Below are 12,346 nucleotides of genomic sequence, written 5' to 3'. Positions count from 1 at the left end.
ATAATAGCTAAGCCAACAATAATAAAAAAATATATTTTTTTTCCATTTGAAACAATATGGCTCTCATTCATGATAATTTATACAAAGTAAATTCTGAGAAGTGAAATTACAGCCCAAAGAACATATAAATCCTGAACTTTTTGGTATCTGGTACCAAATTGCCTTGTAGAAATCCTCTGAGAGTACTGCATTCTCCTCAATATTTGAAAACGTCTGTTCGCTCACCTCATTCATGTGGATAATATGATTAAAACACAGGGTTCAAGTTCACAGGTGACAACCGAGTTTCATATTTGCTTCATTTTCCTGGAGAAGCTTCTGTACCATTTGTCCTCAGCTGGTTCTACCCCCCCACCTCTCTTGTGCTCCCCACCCACCTGTACCTCTGCCTTTGGAGAACCCCATTCTGCGTTTGGCTACAGGGCTCTGCTGTCAGGGCCTGACCTTCTCCTCTCTTCGTTCCTTACAGTCTTGACTCCCCTTCCCACTCAGGCTACTCCAGTGCACTATTTCGGTTGGAGGTGACCCTTGATAATGACATCCTCTCAGAAGATGAGTGTGTGTGTTAAAGACTTATAATAAGAGGAATTTCGAGAAGTAGAGTCCACTGGTGAGGAATATATTTTAGTCAACAGAAAGCTTTCTTGGGGATACTCACTTTACTCCTGTGTATCCTGGCCTTCCCCTGTGGTCAGCCAGAAGGCCTGCTCTAGGGGGTCCTGCACATGTCAGACCTGGTGATGGCCGTGGCTGGCTCCTTCATGCGTCATGCTGGAGGAGGTACCCTGCTTCCAACGGGAAGTGGGGATGTGATTGGCCTGTGTTGCTATGCCATCAATAGGTAATAGTTATGTTCACGTACACATATATTTATTTATGCAGAAAATGATGGCCAAGTTTATGTGTCATTAATCTCCACTGTTTCTACAAAATCCCCTTGTGAAACAGCTTCTTAGCAATGCATTTTTTCCCCCTAAGGAAGAATTGGGAAGAATTTTTTGAACACTTCCATTAACTCTTTTTTTTTAAGCTAAAGTCTTCCTTAAATTTAGATATACCAAGGGCCTATTCATCTGAAGAAGTAATAAATGACTATGAAATAATGCTGAGAAAAGTGTCTGTTACACAGTTAAAAATTTCTGTGTGAACTTTTTGTCTTAGATTTTATTGACGAACCAGGTTTAATGATACCATGGCTACAAGCTAATAATATTAATGCTTGAATTATAATGATTGTCACATAAATAGGTATGATTTGGTTAGTATTCAAATAACTAAGAATCAAGTAACCAGAATTTCATGGGGGGGGGGCTGGAAAATAGAAGAGGACATTCTACCTTTTACTCTAACTTGAAAGAAATATTAATAGCAACTAATTTTCAGTTCATCACAAAAGTGCGTAGGAAAGTCTTCCATATGTTTAAAGGGAACTTGGGGATTGGTTTTCTGCTTTACCTCCCTTCAGCTGGAGCAGCAGTTTGGGCAGAGGGAGTGTGTGAGGCAGGCAAAGAGAGCAGGCTAAATATGACTTGATTCTAGAATAAATTTTTGAAAGAAATAAAACTTTAATCTCTCTGTATATTAAGACCTACAAATGAAAATAAATACCAGGTGAGGGTAATATTTTTACAAAATAACAAAGAAGAATTGTTGTCAACACACCCTTTACATGTGCAAATATGGATACTGACAGCGTCCCTGCATTCCCTCCTGAGCAGGACTAAGGCAGGCTTCTTGGGCAGGCGCTGTTCATTTGAGCAGGGAAAGGGAGAGGAGTCCAGGGAGAAGATTAAAGGTTGGAAAGATGACTATTTCTGGCAGTGTGATATTAAGGCCATTAAAATGTCTGCATTTCAGCTCCGGTGTGCTAATATATTATTCTATCTATTAAAATATCCTAACGCTTACCTATAATTAAAGATGATTTACACTCTAAGCCATAACTAGATAAAATTTCATGCAAACACATTTAGGGTGAATTCACTTTAAAGTGGAATTTAGCTAGCCTAATGAAAATGCTATCTAAAAGGCAGAGGGAGAAAAAGACATCGCATATGGGCAGTGCAGTAGAGATCCTGGCGGTCCTCTGGGGTGTGCACTCAGGCGGGACTGCAGGAGCAGGTGTAAGAGCACTGTTCGGAGACGGTGGTCAGCTCTTTGTTTTCTCATCAACGTTTATTTCCCAGATCCAGATGTCCTTCATTGTGGTCCACCGCTGGGAAGAGCCGGCGTGGGCTGCGGTTGTCCAGTGACCGAGGCTAGGGCGCATTCCTACGACTGGGAACAACAGTCACACTTGCAACTCCAGAAAGCACGATGAAACTTTGTTCTCCTCGCGGGTGGAGCTGTGCCGCTCGCCTCTCTCCGGACAGCCTCCGTCTCTGATCCCGCCGCCCCGGCCCTCCCCTCCTGGGAACCGCTGCCCCGGCCGCGCGGGGTGCAGGCTCGCATTCATCCCCGTCCCTCCCGCGCCAGCCAGCCCGAAACCCGGGAAACGCCTCATGAATATTCAGAGGCTCCTCCACCTTCCAAACAGGGTGAAAGAGGAGAATTTCGTGGGGAGTGGGCCTGCGTTAATCTGCATGTGAATCGAGAAGGGGACAAAGGATGAAAGGTGCTGGAAGCGCAGAGCCGAGGGCCCTGGGGGCCGTCCACCCGGTCCTGCCCCACCGTCCGGCCTGGCTTTTCTCTGCGCATGAGCGAACAGAGCCGGTTTCTAGAGACAGTTGGCGAAGAATGTGTGGGCTTTGTTCTCTCCTGCACTTTTCCGAGGAACAGAACCGCTTTACTCTTTCTATTTGACTGACTTCTTCATTTTTCTTGAAGAGAAATACGGAGTGACGCATCTGTGATTAATCATTTACACAACCATACAAACAGGAAACAGGAATAAATTTGCTTTTATTGTGACAAATATACATAAAAGTTGTCATTTTGGGTGTGCACGATTCAGTGGCATTAACTGCATTCACAAGGTTGTGTAACCTCACTGCCATATTCACAGAACTTATGTTCCTCAGTAGGAACTCTCTACAGTGACTCTGACTTTCCCTTCCCCCAGCATGCAAATCTTTTAAGAACTATTTTAAAAAGATTTTCCTACGGAGTTGGGACTCCTGGCACTTGACTTGGGACAGGCTGAGGTATGCAGAGCAACGGGAGAGAAGGAAGGTAAAGTTCAAGGGCCAAGATGAGGCTAGAAAAGTCTCCCCCCGCAACCCCCCAAGAGTGGTTCCTCAGGGACGAAGAACCCAAAGCCTGGGGATACATATGACAAAAGAAAACTTGCACCCAAGGAAAGAAAAATGAAAGTGATGAGAGAAACAGCTTTAAAAATTCTCCATTTTGACAAGAGTTTGGTTTGTACACGTTGGAATTTGAAAATAAAAGTCTGGCAATATAAAAGAAGTAGTGGGATCTTAGAAAATGATCCCACCAAATATTGGTAGGAATATTTATTTGATCAAAAGACTGAAGTAAATGCTGGGAGGAGCGTCTGCACAATTATAAAAAAATAGTTGATATTGTTGGTGTTATTTCTCATTTTGTAAATCTCTGGCAATTCTATGGCTCTAAATGAAGAAACATATCAAAATACTATTGGTCAAATTCTATCACACACACAAAAAAAACATTATGGAAGAAATTTGCAAAAATTCCAGCTTCCCAAATTCACCACTTACTTTATGAAATCTTCAATAAGACCAAAGTACAGTGCAATAAAAAGAAATGTGATGGTTCTTTGGGAAACACTTTTTGTTTTTGGTTCTCTTAGGGACTGAACGCATGGCTTTGATTATGCTGTGTAAGTGCTCTACCCCTGAGCTAAACCCCAGCCTGAAATTTGAGTAGTTCTATGAGGTTTCTTCTACTGGGATCTTGTGTTCTAGCATACATAGTAAGGTTCCCTTCCTAAAAATGAATATTTGCATCTGAGACCACTGTAAATGACTAGTAGTCCTTCCCTCAGGGGAAGTCAGGCCTGTACTACCACTGATTGTTTAAGAAATTTTAATGTCATGTAATGTGAAGATGGGATCATCAAGATGGCTTTCAGAGCAGATGTTGGGAAGGTGGATTGTACCAGAGTTAGGCGCAAGGAAGCCAGGGTAATGGGCAAAGCTGGTAAGTTGGTAATTTGCAAACTTAAGTACTGCAAAAACCTAGGTCTAATCAGCTTAAACAAAAAAGGTATTCAGGCAATGTGAATCAAACACTAATGAATATAAGAGTTCAAATGGTGTTGCTCGGAATGCGCTTCCTGGTTAGCTCTGCTTTTCTCTGTGTTGGCTTCTTTCTTTGGTACACTCTTTACCTTCAACTCTAAAGCCAGAAATCCACCAAAAATGAGAGATCCTTTCTCTCCTGACAGCTTCAACAGGTCTTGTTGCAAGGACTGATTAGCCTGCCTTGGGTAGGTGGCTAACCTTGAACCAACCGCTGAGGCCATGGCGCAGCAGCCCATTATGGATGGATGGCTTATTTGGTGGTGCAGGTTGTCCTACAGAAAGGAGAGAAGGCAGAAGAGGACGAGAACATGCTGCATATGCAACAAATGGATCTCCCACGCTCTCCTGCAAGATTGGTCCTGTGGAGCTCAGCGTTCCTTGGTTGTGTCATAAAGGCTGGCTAGGCTGCTAGCCAGATGCATGCTAGTTCAAATAATGACGGAAGGTTGTTTCTGATTTAGGTAATAGAACTGCACAAGGGGGAAGTCCTGAAGGATGCTCTTTCTCCATGCACTCATTGTGGAACCCACATCTTCAATACGTTTTCAGCAGGTCTCTATTGAAGCTGATCTGAATAGGACAGGAAGTGATGGTAGAGGGCAGGAGAAGAATTTCATGGGCCAGGCCTGGAAGAGGTACATATCACCTCAGCTAATTTCCAATTATTTATTTATTTATTTTAGTTCATGTTCAATGTGCTGGAACTCAAGCACATGGTCACACCTAACTTCAAGGGAGGTGGGAAATGTAGATTAGTTATGTGCTCAGCAAGAAGAGAGAATAAATTTTGGTAAACCACTGTCAGTCTTTGCTTCATCAGTCACCACTATTCTGCAAGTGGGTAGGAAACAAGTGGCCCTTATAGCTGCATAGTATAGAAGTTGCAGAGTTCTTACTGCAACTGTTCACACATATTAATTCACAGCATCTTCTCAACTACCTGGGGGGCATGATGAGAATCCTCACTGGAGGATTAAGAAACACAGGCACACAGAGTTTACTTATTTACTCCAGGCTGCAGGACTAGAAATTGTTGTGGCCAGGATTTGGTACAATGGCCACACAGGTGTCTGTTAGAAACATAAATGAGATGTTTGAAAAGGCCTAGGTAGTGTCGGACACATAGGAAACACTCAGCCAGTACAAGTCATGTCACTAACATGCTGGTTGTTAAGTCAGCTTTTTCACTGCTGTGGCCAAAAGACCTGACAAGAACAAATTCAAGGAGGAAAAGTTTACTGGGGGCTCACAGATTCAGAGGTCTCAGTCCGTAAACATCCAACTCCATTCCTCAAGGCAGAACATCATGAGAGAAGTATGTGGTGGAGGAAAGTGGCTGAGGACATCACACAAGGAAGGAGGGGGGTGGGAGGGAGGGAGAGGGGAAGAGAGAGACTGACTGACTCAGTTCAATGAGGAAAAACTATAAACCCAAAGGCATGCCTCCAGGACCCACCTCCTCCAGCCACACCCTACCCACCTGCAGTCACACTCACTTAATCCCCATCAGGGGATTAATTCACTGATTGGGTTAAGGCACTCATAATCCAATCATTTCACCTCTAAAACCTTTTTGCATTGTTTCACTTGTGAGCTTTTGGGGGATACCTCGCATCTAAATGATAACACTCCTCCTCCCTTTTTATCATATGCTTTATTGGTGCATTATACCTACACACAATAGTGGGATTCATTGCCCCATATACGCACATACACATGCTATTGCCATACAATCTGGTCAGCACTGTTCCCCAGCTGGCGCCTCAGCTCACGCACATTACTGCACCTCTGAGGAAGGCTCATCTGGAGGTGGAGCTTTGAGGCAGAGAGGTGGCTGTCACAGAGGCAGGCTCCAGAATGCGTTTTTCTATAGAGTGCAATGGCCTGAGGAGACTAGATGAGTTTATTACACTGGGGCCAGTGTAAATCAGCCAGGTGTCACCCAGATAGCTGGGACTTTCCTAGCAAGAATGCCTTTCCTCCATTTGCTCTGAGACAGTTCCCTTCTGGCCTTTTCCTGGCAGCTCCTTCCATAGTTTTCTCAGCACAACCTTCTCCTATTCTTGTCCTCAGGCAGAATCCCATTAAAAGTTCCTAAAGATCCCAGTACGTTCCTGTGACAAGACTTAGATTGTGGCTTTGTGATTTTTGGTCCTTGCCCTTCACCACCCTGCAGACTTGCCGGAGGCACAGTTACTCACCTTTGATCCTGTGCCTCACACCAGGCCTCACGTGAGAGGGGGCAGTCAAAGAGTAGTGACTGGATGCTGACGAGAATCACAACAGCAGCAAGGATTCATTGAGCTGTACTCCAGACACATGCCAGGGGCTTTTCAGCCACTCCAGATTTCATCCTCACTCTAACACAATAAAGTAGGTATTATAGGTATCGCCATTTGGATGCCTGACACAGCTTTTGGCTGTCATGTTCTATTGCCATGCTGGGCCAACCTAAATTCAAAGACAAAGAGGATACCAACTAGCCTCCTGCTCTGGATCAGGCTAGAGGGACAGAGGAGGCACGTGCAAGAGGCACAGTTCAGATCCTGAAGATCCTGGGGGGGACAGGCAGCAAGATCAGAACAGTAGCCTAATGCCCAGCCAGAAAACCTTTGAGGGAAGAAGAAGAAGAGGGTTTTTGTTAAAGGGTGGGCATGTGGCCTGGACTCTCCATGTGGTAGACCCAGCCTAGGACAGAGAAGGAACCAGGGACCTCCAGCTACACACAGATTAACAAGAATATCTGGGAGATGTTCTACGTGGCTGACCCAGGCTTCCAATGAAATGTAGATGAGGTCAGGCACTGAGAACCACTGCCCTTAGTTTCTTGAGCTTCTTTAACAACCTTGTAATTTTCCCCATGTTGGTAATTTTTAAAACTCTCTGACCTTTCTGTTACTAAAACTCCTTTGTCCTTTTTTTCTACTGTTTATTTTAGAGGCAACAGGGCTGAGGAGAGGATGAAGAAGCTGTGTCCCGTCTGGAGTAGCCCTGGGAGAAGAGGCGTTAGAGACACCATGGGAGTGGCTGGAGAGAAGAAGTGGCTCGCCTCCATGCTGGGCTGGCCCAGGAGGGAGGACAGTGCATGGGGAGAGGGCTGGGTGGATGGTAGCTGGCCAGAAAGCCCCTTGGACTCAGGGGATCCATATGTTTCTCTCGATACCCCTTGCCCTTGACTCTCAGCCCCAAGAAGGATCTGTGTTACACAGAAATTCATGTGTGCATTCAGTGGAAGCCATGTACCAATCTGTTCATCAAAAGTGCACTTAAATTAGGAAGAAAATATTACAGCTTTGTAAATCTTGAAAGAATTTGGGGATCACAGACACTTGGTGGCTGTAATAAGTGAGGCTTGTCATTGCCAAGGGTGAACATCAGTTCCTGAACTATTTGGTTGGAACTGCTGGGCCTTGAAAGCTGCTGTGCAGATCAGACCCAGGTAGAACAAACTAAGATTTAATTAGCACAAAGATTTTCTCCCTAGATCCTGGGTTTCCTCTGGACTCTTAAAGAGGAAAAAGATAAGATGAATGACAGCAGTTTTTTAGATCTGTGCATTTGGCCAGTAATCTAATTTGATTCCAATTAAAAAAAAAATGACAGATCCAAGGACCCTTTATTTGGAATGCTTTCTGATATTTTCCAAGAGTTGACATCATTGAAAAACCAGCACCTTTTCTTCAACAATCCAGATCTTGCAAACAATTTCAAACAGGGCACAGAATCATAAAGCTCTCTTGAGCTGCTTTGAACCAACTTGAACAGAAGATAGAGATGCAGACCACAGCCAATAGAATGAGATGTAGCTGAGGGGAGGAAGAGCTAAACCTTGACCTGGCAGGTAAGAAGAGGTAACCCTGTGTTTAGAACTTGAAAAACAAGATTCTTTAAGGTTCACTTCCCAGCAAAAGAGATTTCTGGGGGGGGGGGGGTAATTTGCCCTTCTTGCCCTTTTCCCTTTTGCTGTCTTCTTCCTCAGGCCATCTCCCTTTACCTCTTTAGTTACTACAGTGGCCTCACGAATGAAGGCTAGAAAGACAAAGTGGAGACCACAGGAGACAATGTCAAATGGAGGGTAAATAAAGATCACTCTTATGTTGGCTAAAAAAGGTATATTAAGAAGCTAGCAAAGGTTTACATCTAGGACATGCAATGACAGACACTGAGAATAAAACTACGGATGCACACATCATGGGGCTAATATGTAGACATTACAAATAAGAAATCCTGCCACATCTTACCAATGTATTTCAAAATAACTCGTGGCCCCTTCGAATCCCATGGAGAGGCTGTGAGGCTGAAGGGAAAGGACCCCAGACCCACATGATGGCAGAGGGAATGGGAGAAGCCCAGGGGAGCTGCTGACCTTGAGGCTGGGGAGAGGGGACTCTCTAAGCAGAGCTTGGCGCTGAGTTCAGACATGTGTCACTCACTAAGTGAACTCCAGCTCAGTTATATGAGGAAGGCCTTGCCGTGGGGAAATCTGGTATGAGAACAGGCCACTTGGCTTTCTGCATTACCCTTTCTTATTGCATAATCATTGTACACAGTTACAATAAGTCATTTTTGTAAAAATAGATCTTGGAAGGAAAGTTCTTACTGAATCCCTTATAACCTCAGGGATTCAGTTACAGCAGACTGAATCATGTCCCCAGATATCTATTGACAGTGTGGCCTCTGGGTAGACTAGGAAACCCATGATGCAAAGGTAAATTCTGTTACAATGGGGTCAGTGACTCCCTGTGAACCAGACTCCTAATTGAGACTCAAAACCTTTCATTGGAAAGCTTCTTTTTTCCTTTCAGCTATCATGATTTGTGTGTATCCCAGCCATCATTTTAAAATGATGCTCTGAAAATCACTTGGACACCTTGAAAATCAGTGGGGAAAACTTTGGCTTCATGGGTAAATGTTGTGGAGGCCTTGTGCTCAAATGCAGGGCAATAGAGTTCATGGTCTTAGGAATCTAGTCTTGCTGAGCTGAAACTTGCAGGGGTTTTACTCAAAGAGATGAAATGCCCTTCAGTGAAGGCCTGGGAACCTGGAGGGAGTCCCTGTCATCTAGTTGCTTCAGAGGTGATCTAATGACTTGAACTTGCACAAGCCACCTGTGACTGTATGTACATTTTTCTCTTCTTCCGTTCCACTCTCAGATTTTAAGTACCTCAAAACAAGAGCTTTTGTCCCCATGGTATCTGATTAAAAAACACAAAACAAAACAAAACAAAAAATAAAGACAAACTGGCCTCTTGCTATTGCTAATGGAACGTGTGGGTAGGTGAGAAGGAAGCCGGGTTTGGTTGACTGTGCAGGCAGGGTGCTCACCCCTATTGCACTTTCACTCCTCTGCCCTTGGCTGTGGCACCCTGGGGCAGGGACCTAACAGAGCCCTTGAATTGGACCTGGCCTGCTGCAGCCCTGACAGGGGACTGGACCCCACACATTAAACCCTGGTCAGCCCACAGCCCTCAGGGCTGGAGCATCACAGAAGAATCCACCCAGGTGTCATGGGGAGCCCCAGCACACTTTGGAGGATGGCATCTGTCCACCAGGCTCCTGAACCATCCAGAAGATATCATCTTCTCAGCGTCTCTGCTGACAAGGAAGTTGATTCTAGGGCAGGGGCTGGAGGGAGAGAGCCTTTTCTCTCCTCGCTCTCCTGCTACTCCAGAGCTGCTTCTCCAGCCCAGTAGCTGAGAACTGTGTCTTAGAGAACATGAGGCCTTGGCCAGCGTCAAAGGCACTGTTATTGCAGCTAAGGACACAGCCTGCCTGGGATCCAACCTCCCTTTCATCGAGTTGTTTGTTCTTTTACTTCCTAGTGTCAGCAGTCCTGGGAACAGGAAATGGTTTGTGCAATAGGAAGTGTCAGAAAAAAACGATGACTGAATACTTTTAAGCTGTGTGGATAACATTTCAAGGTACGTGGAGATATTTACACACATTCTAAAACACATGTGCATTGAAAATATGAACTCTATCAGAGTTCATATTTTTCAATTTTTAAAGTGATATTAATTATTGAAAGGTTACTGTGGGTCCCAGGCCCTTTGATTGCACTTCTGTAATTCTAACATCCTTACGGTGCATTATCCCATTTTACAGGTGAGAAAAGAGGAGCACAGATAGTTTAAGTGGCTTCTGGTAAGCAGCAAGGCCACCACCTGATCCCCGGGCCTCCTTGGCTGGACCCTGGTGCATGGCTACACACTCCTTGGGAGGAATATTTCAGGACTTTGCCTCACTGCTGGGGGCTTATGGACAATCTACCCATGTCATCTGGGAAAAGCAGTTCTGCAGCTCTGGAAGATAGCTATGTTATGGGCTAAGGTATCATTATCTCCTATTTTCACAAGGCAAAGGGAAGCACTTATTAAAAGGGCCCAAACCAGTTGTCTGAGCCCAGACTTGCAAGGCCTTCTGCCCACAGCAGTCTCATTGCTGAGTGGCCCTGACATAGGCACATCCTACTTTTTACTGTCTGAGACTCAGTATCTGCTCCCTGCCTCCACCCACAGTGACAGGACCCAGTTGGGCTGTCTGGTCAAATCTACGTGTGCCTTCATGAAATCAGGCATGGGACCAGTTGAATGTTGAGATCTGGTCATCTGAGGGAGAGGAGAAAGTTGAGTCTGGCTGGCGGTCCACAGAGGTCAGGAACCTGGCACAGTACAAGCCTGCTGCCTCTGCCCACCAGTAGCCTGGCAGCCCAGAGAGGAACTGGAGGAGGCGGCGGCTTATCGCTGGCATATCAGCTGATGGTAGAGCTATGAGACTGTCTTTAAACTCTGTGTTCCAAGTCCTTTTTCTCTTTCCTGATTTCACAATTTGAGTTTATTTTTTTATTCCCTCCTCATGCTGTTTGCTCCTCTGATAGCTTCACCTGGACAGAGAACTGCTAGGTCCCTGGGCAAAGCCCCATCCCATTATCGGTCACAGTTTTAGCTTGCACTTTCTCATGATAACTTAATTCCAGGCTCACACTCTAAATACAGGACACACATTCTGGAACTGTTAGACAAAAAGTGTTACTCATTGTACCGTGCAGCATTTTATTTCCATCTAAAAATAATGCTTACCATCAATGGCTATTCAGAATAATACAGTAGAATCAATGTCAGGTAATCAAGTTGGTGGCTCTTAAAGATCTGTAATAGGTAATGATAATATTTTACAGATTGGCTTAGACAGAATGAGTAGGAGCAAGTCAATGCCAGCATCATCAATGTTCCTTGCACAGCTCAGCAAAGAAACAAGAGTGGCCACCTAGGTTTGGTGAGAGAGCACAGCAGAGATACTTTGGTGTGAAATATGAAGTTTATAAAAGGATTATTAATCATCTTTCAGCTCTGGCAAAAACCTCCTTTTTGTTATTTAGGAGAAAATAGAAAGTAACAATAAAGGGTTTTATATTCCATTGTGATGGGGCAAACATGATTTTCACTAACCTTTTTCTATATTTGGACTATGCCCAAAGAATCTATACATATTTTAAGCAAAAGATTATCCCTTTTTATTGCAATTAGTAAAAATAGTAACCCATGTTTAATGAACATGATGTGAAATAAAATAATTTTCTAAGCATGTAAAGAGGTTGATGCAAATACAGGTAATAACTGAAAAAGTTTTTAACAGTTGGTAGGATCAGAGTATCTTCCAGCCCTGGAGGGAACAGGGTGCTAGGAGTCATGCCTCTGGCTGCTGGGTCTTGGGGACAGTCCAAGAGCTCTGGAAGAAGGGCTGGGAAGTGTGGCTCAGCACGGCAACAGTTCATGAGTGTTACGGAAATCATTCCAAATGTAAAAACTGATAAATCTGTACTAGTTGAATATCAGGGCTGTGAATTTTTTTTAGTCTTATATATGGATAGTAATAAGTGAAAGTAATTTGAAGAAAATATCATCTCTATACAAGCCCCTTTAATGTTAAAATAAGAAATGCTTATTTCTGACCTGCTATGAAGTCTGGGAACTATGATGCTCTGGACCAGCTGCCTCAAATAATATGCTTCTTACTGAGCGAGAGGTCTCTCATACTTTAAAATAATACTTTTTTTTTTCTCTTTTTTTTTGTGTGTTATGTGTGTGGTACTGGGGATGGAACCTGGGGACACTTTA

This window comes from Marmota monax, unplaced genomic scaffold (assembly GCF_021218885.2).
Source record: "Marmota monax isolate L192 unplaced genomic scaffold, Marmota_monax_Labrador192_F-V1.1 WCK01_AAM20220418_F8-fsc00083, whole genome shotgun sequence".
NCBI classification, from domain to species: domain Eukaryota; kingdom Metazoa; phylum Chordata; class Mammalia; order Rodentia; family Sciuridae; genus Marmota; species Marmota monax.
This window is presented reverse-complemented; position numbering follows the sequence as displayed.